The 6988-nt window shown below is 41.8% G+C and overlaps 2 long non-coding RNA genes across 10 annotated transcripts in view; one reads left to right on the forward strand and one right to left on the reverse strand.

Moving 5' to 3' along the window:
- Positions 1-6988, forward strand: part of LOC309527043 — a 69183-nt gene that overhangs the window by 46327 nt on the left and 15868 nt on the right. For 7 of the 9 annotated variants that reach the window (XR_014217062.1, XR_014217064.1, XR_014217065.1 and 4 more), the window contains 3 exons: positions 696-986; positions 3601-3771; positions 5152-6399. The exons of 1 other annotated variant lie outside the window; for it this stretch is intronic. This is a non-coding gene — a long non-coding RNA (uncharacterized lncRNA). Of the gene's footprint in view, positions 1-695; positions 987-3600; positions 3772-5151; positions 6400-6988 lie in introns of those variants that run through there. One more of the 9 variants, XR_014217069.1, reaches the window with a different exon arrangement.
- On the reverse strand, positions 2681-4938 carry LOC309527057. Its single transcript, XR_014217087.1, has 2 exons — positions 4596-4938; positions 2681-3450 (listed from the first exon to the last, which is right to left on the reverse strand). It is a non-coding gene; the product is annotated as an uncharacterized lncRNA (long non-coding RNA).

The raw sequence follows: 6988 nt of genomic DNA on the forward strand, positions 1-6988 counted from the left end.
CCTAGGCGCTGAGGCTTTAGCCCACAGCGCCACCCGCGTCCCATTTGCATAAGATACTATATGCTAATTTATATGTGTATAGATGCAAAGTTAGAAATAATTACTGTAACTGAGAAAGAAAAGCATCTCATCATAGTGTGGAAGACAGCGACCAAGTGACCTGTGTGTACCTGCTCAGTCTGCTACCAAGGTGCACATGGTTGATTTGCAACTTTCAGACCCCTTCTCTAGAGATGGACAAATCTGTGAATTCTAGTTTTTCTCAGATTCTAATTTTTTTTAAACCTTAAATTCAGCCCTCTCCATTTCTGTACAGTTTGCTTTAACAAAAACAAAATCCAAAACTCTGCATGAAAAATCAGACCCATTTTGAATATACATTTTGTACGCAATTTTGCCTAATATACATAGTTTGCAAGCAATTCCCCCTAGTGTACTGCATTTTCCTGAAGTATTTTCCACTAATATATGCATTGGTGTGTGCACTCTTCTCTAATATACACATTTTTGTATGCATCTTTTGTTTGTTGGAAAACTGCACTACAGAAGTGAGGATTTTGAAGGACAGATGCATGTTAGTTTGCACAGTGGTTTGGGAAGGGTGAATTAAGTAGGTGCACTTTAAAATGTGAATGTAATTTCTTCCCCACCTCTACCCTGCTTTCTCTTCTTATGGTTATTTATCTTTAAATCAGGCTTGGATCAGACAGCTCTTCAAATAAAGTAGGACACACAGCCATAATATATGCCAAGCAGGTTAGGGAGGATACCATATTCACTTGGTCAAGGTCACTATTTTCGTCCATAAAAGACTGTAATTAAATTCCACACTCTCCTATGAACTCAATCCCTGTGATTCTTCTGCCTCTCCCATATTTATGAATACCCACAGGACTTCCGTGCACGTGAAACTATTGGAAGGCAGTGACTACAACACTGTAAACCTCTCCTTATCATGAGCTGTGCAGAATAATGCAAACAATATTGTGAGTGTAATTCATGGAATTAAAAATTAATAAAATAAATGTGTAGTGTGCTGTTTGAAAAACCTAGAGGCCATTGCAGTTTTACTCCTTGAAGGAAGTGTACGCCCATTAAGAAATGCAGTTGGAATTTTGTTAAGAGAGTCGTTAATATCATAAGAGGTGGATGATAATTCATTGCCCTTTGTGCTGTGTGACTCTGACGCTCCTGAGAGAAGTAAAGCAGCAAAAAACCTTTCTAAGTGAGGAAAACTTGCCCAGTCTCTACAGAGAAGGGCCATATTAGAGCTCTGGTCTGTGTATGTGTGAGAGAGGGTCGATGGGGGTAGGGCAGGCTATTTTTACCTAATCTCTTTGCTGAGAGGAAAGTAAGTCAGATGAATATTTTTACTAAAGAGGAGTCTGCTTTCTGGAACTGGGTCTAAGAAAGGGCAGTCCCTCTCTTTTAACTGACCGACTTGTAAGATATGCCTTTCAAGCTCACCCTCCTCCTTTCACTCAATCCTTTCTAATGTTTCTTCATGCTTAATGCTAGCTCAGCTGTAGTAGTTAGGCTACATCTCCCAGGCCCCTGCAGCCTGAGGGATGGTGTTATATTCAACCTCTTTCCTGTCCCCAGGAACTGGATCTGTCAGCAGAGAACAGCTAAAAATACCCTCATTTCCTTTAGAAATCAAGGATGCACATTGCCTGAACCTGGGCCTGCCCACCTCATGAGTGCCTAATCCTATCAACACATATTTCTTTGGCTATGTTTGTACCACCCCGCCCCATCTACACACAGCCAAGAAACCTAATTCCCTTCATAGAAAATTAACTGTCTGCTTAAATCTCTCCTGCACACTTAAGTAAGGATGAATTCTTCCAATGCTCAAAGTTTTACTAAAGGTGCAGTTCTCTTATAGCTCAGCATACCTCCGTTCTTATGAAGGGATGTACTGTTCAACTTAGTCCTACTTAAAGTAAAGGTAAAGGGACCCCTGACTGATAGGTCCAGTCGCGGACGACTCTGGGGTTGCGGCGCTCATCTCGCTTTACTGGCCGAGGGAGCCGGCATACAGCTTCTGGGTCATGACTAAGCTGCTTCTGGCGAACCAGAGCAGTGCACGGAAACACCGTTTACCTTCCCGCCGGAGCGGTACCTACTTATCTACTTTTACATGCTTTAGAACTGCAATGGGAGCTCACCCCGTCGCGGGGATTTGAACCACCAACTTTCTGATTGGCAAGCCCTAGGCTCTGTGGTTTAGATCACAGCACCACCCGCATAAAGTAGATCTACTGAAATTAATGTGCTTAAGTTACTCATATTCACTAATTTTAACGGATCTGAGTAGGATCAACTGTGGCTGCAACCCAAAAAGAACCCATGTTTGAAAGAATTTTGGACTGTGGCCCATCTGTACTATACATTTAAAACAGTACCATACCACTTTAAATAGTCATGGCTTCCCACAAAGATTCCTGGGGACTGTTAAGGATGATGAGAATTGTTAGGAGACCTCTATTCCGTCCCCACAGCTACAATACTAATGACTCAAACATCCTGGGAAATTTATATTTCCCCAAATACCTAACACCTGGGATAGTGCCATTATTGAGTGCTGGAAAAGGAGAAGGTACAAACTCTCTGGCTCATTTTTCATCTGAAGAACTGTCCGGGACATGATGCTCACTTAACAATGCAGCCAAGCATGTTTAACGGAACAAAACTGTATTATGAGCCCGATAAGCATGAACTTTGGTGACATCACTAAACAAATTAGTGAGTTCAGATTACAGAAGCCTTTAAATGAATGATTTGTCAACAGGAGGGTGAAGAGTTGAAATAATTGTCATACAGACTTGTCATACATGTTTCAAGTGCAGAGCATGGTGCAAAACAATGTGCATAGAACTTGAAATAGGGTCAAAACAATGGTGTTGAGCAAAAAAAATCAACTTCCTGAAGTATATTTCCCTTTTGGTTAAAAGGTTTTCTTACACCCAGAAGGACTTCTTGGCTTTCTTTTGAGTTAGCGTTAGATTTGCCATGCATTTAGATTCAACATGTGGACATAGTAATAGAGGACCTGGCCCTTACATTGGGTTAGGGGGCTTATTGTCACTGGTAGGCCCTCAAAATGTTGTTCTGCCAAGTGGAGAAATCTAACAAGCAAAAGCTGATGGTAACAATGTGGGGCTCTGTTAGTGAAACTGTGTTGTGCTGGTATCTTTTGTAGGATTCCAAGGATTAGTGGAAATAGGAGGCTAAAAACACACCCAAGGACTCTGTTCCATATCTTCAACAAGTACTTGTCTTAGGAAATGACGGTCCATTGCAGCCCCCATGCAATAATAGGTTGCATTTGGTATAGGGTTCACATATTTCACAAAGTGAAAATGCGGACACAAAAGTTGTTGAGTTGTTGTTGTTTTGCAAAAACCAACATTTCCGATATGGGTGACGTTTTAGCAACTGTATTAGCTACACAACAAATATTAGACATAAAATACATATACACAATCAATAAGGCAAATTTAAGCACTATCATAGCATAACCCTTGCCAGAGCATTCCATTCTTATGAAAGGTCATTCTTGGAGCAGGATTCTCTCTGTCTCTCTCTGTTCACAAGGTCTGGGTTGGAACCTCTGTCTGTGTTGAGATCTACATTCTGGTCTCTTGGTCTCTATAGTGCTCCAGTCTCCCAAATTTATATTATCTGAGCACTGGAATATGACAGGCACCCTTGTCTCTGTGGTCAGTCAGGAGAAGTACCAATGGCATCATCACGTACCACTCTAAGGTATGTCAAAGAGTTGGCAAGCTGTCCTCTTCTATTATTAGCTCGAGAAGCACTAGTCCCTGTCATTCTCATGGCTTTGATCCTGTAAACCCATGAATCAATCATCAATCCTGGCAATTAGCCCAAAGTGACCTCATGGCCTGGTAAGGTAAGGTTACCTCACTGCCTTATCTCTATAGTCAAAAAATAAGCTCATCTTCCATTATATAACACCTACACATAAACACAACCGAACAGGCCAAAATATTGTCTATTATGCAAATTCAGGCTCTTATGGAAGCCATCAATAAGGCACCAGGGATATAATTTTTGGATACCACTTATCTCTTCGTAATCAAAATACTGTATACTTCCACACATTTCCATCACACATTAACATCAGACTCCTCCTCACTGAGGTGGATTAAAATACTACTTTCCCTCATTCTACAAGAACACTGTGGTTTCCTAGTCTTTGCTGTTCTAAGGCATGATCCGTTTTTGCACTGGAAACCCATGAAACAGATTTTTTATTTTATTTTTTATTTGCTAGGAAGGCAGACTCTGTTTTTAATTGAATTTCCAGCTCAGTTCCAAACCACAATTTCTTTAGTAAGAGACCATGGTATTTGTAGAAAATCTCATAATTTAGGGCTACAGCCGTAAGGCTTTGACGGAGGTAGGGATTCAAGTCCCTTGTGGCTTCTGCATAATGCCTCATCTTCAAATTCCTGAGTCATGGTTTTCAATCCTTGGTTGTGAGGTTTGGATTTACACATCATGTCTTATGCTAACATAGGAGTTTTACACTAGTGAAACAAATATGACAAAAACCAGAACGCTACCTTTTTTTTAGTTTGGGGGCAACCCACTCTTTCCCCCTGTCTTCAGTTACTTAGTGAAGGCTTCAGTGGGGAAGTCTAGGGACTGTTTTTTATGGTTGCTAAGCAACTGTAGCCATCTCTTCCCTCTCTGGCATTGTCAAAGTGGCTGACTATATATGGAACAAAGGGTAATAATGGTTAAGAAGATGCCTAACTTGGGTAGCAGCTATGGCAGAGGTGCCATGTGGGAACGAACAGTTCAAATGTCATGGAGATATGTAGCAGGGCCCTTACTGCTTTAGAATCATATCCAATGTTTTATTGTTATTTATTATGCTGCTTACATGTCAAAGTGGCCTCTGTAACAGGTAGCTGTGGACCTCTCCTAGGTAGTACACCTTCCTGTATTTTTCATGTTCCTGCATTATTTAGGCTTTAAACGCACACATATAAAACCAAACAAATTACTGAAATGTTTTCAGAAACTAAATGGAAGCCAGTGCATTTGACTTCTTTGTGCATAACTGCTAACACAGATATTTTTGCATTATTTATGTATTTTTATATTACTTTGCAGATTCGTCCCCTTGAAGGAAAGGAAAGGCACCAAAATTCAGCCACTCCTAAGGTAGAGCGTGTACAGAAATAATTCCCTTCAGTCTTCCAGGGACAGTTGGAGTTGGCCGAATCTAACTCTACAAACTGGCTTTGGGCCAAGGATCAGAACGGGTGATATAAGAACAGCTGCAGATCTGGGTCTCTTTTCCTTCTATTCTCTGTGGTATCTACTGCAAGCAATGCACCTTATGCTGTCATCACACAGTGTGTCTCCCCTACTCTACCAGCTGCTGATGTCAGGTAGAGGCAATGAGACACACAGTGCAATAGCCAACATACAGTTGGCCCCGGAGAAGAAACTGCTTCTTCAACCACCACACAGTCAAACGATGGACTTTGCTCCCACAAGATTTAGTGATTGCCACCAGCTTGGATGGCTTTAAAAGGGGTTAGATGAAATCACGAAGGATAAGGCTGTCAATGGGTACTAGTATAATGTCCAGTATCAGAGGAAGGATGTCTGAATTGCTGGGAAACATGAGCAGGGAGAATGCTATAGCACTCATGTCCTGCTTGGAGGGAAGGACCTGATTAGCCGCTGTGAGAATAGGATGCTGAACTATATCGCCCTGTGGTCTGATCAAGGGCTCTTACATTCAGAACCCCAAACCAAGGCTTGCAAAAAGCGCTCACAGAAGTGAACAACACATGGCAAGTAAGTCAGCTTCTCATCTTGTTTCAGAAATCCTGTAGCTTGGCTAGAGACCATTTCCTACTAAGGTCTGTCACCATATATCTGGCAGGAAACATTCCCTTTCCTTTATCCAATGGCTAAAACTAATCCATGGAGGATTATGCATATAAACTGCGGATGGCAATGCACCTTAAGCATGAATATGACAGGTCATAGTTTCCTGCAAATCAAACTTAAGCTTGCAAAGTCCCATCTCATCCGAGGGTTTAAATTGGATTAGTTATTTTTAAACCTAACAGAAGGGGCATTAAAATGTGCTTTTCAAGCAGCCATAAGCAATTCCTGTCCTAGGGCATGGGCTGCTCTGCTCATAATTCCTCTCCCTATCCCTTTAAATAACCCCATGTGATGAGACAGAAAATAATATGCCAAGGCACAGCAAGGCACTCTACTTGCCTTTGCTGATAGTTGACTTTAGAGAATTCAGATTTCACTTGTGGGTGGGGGTTTGTTTTGTTTCACAATCCAGGATTTGCTGTTCTACCAGAATTCAGCAGGATATATATATATATATATATATATATGCAGGTTTTGGTGTCTTCGGGTGTCTTCCCGTGTAAGAGTCGGGGTGTCTGTGCGACGTTTCGACGAGGTCTCACTCGTCATCTTCAGGCTGGTGCTTTCGGCTTCTTGTTACTGGAACAGAGCAGAGTCTGGTGTTTGAGTTCCTATAAATACTGTTGAGGGGTGTGGTGTATAGCCTCCAACGTTCTGGGCAGAGAGGAAGTTCCTAGATTAGTGTGCCTTTTCTTCTTTTGTTCCTTAATTACTTGAGGGATATCTTGGGTGATTTCATGAGTGATATTCTGAATATCACTGGGTGGGTCATTAAGTGTAGATTAGTTGCTAAAGCTTTCGTGTCTTGACCTCTTGAGCTTGTGAAGAGTTTTTCTGAGAAGATGGCTGTGCTGCATTTAGTTGTGCTCTGGCTTGGCTTCGTGTATAGGGGCGAGCTATGGTTTTGTGCCTTGTGCCAGCCAGATCTGTGTAGGGATTGCAGGGGGGTGCAGCATCCGGAGGTGCCACTATAGTTTGGTTACTGGATGGAGTCTGTAATATGTCTGTGGAGAGGGTCTGGGTTTGGGTCTGGTGTGGTTGATTG

This window comes from Podarcis vaucheri (genome assembly GCF_965113315.1).
Source record: "Podarcis vaucheri genome assembly, chromosome: 2".
Classification (NCBI taxonomy): Eukaryota; Metazoa; Chordata; class Lepidosauria; order Squamata; family Lacertidae; genus Podarcis; species Podarcis vaucheri.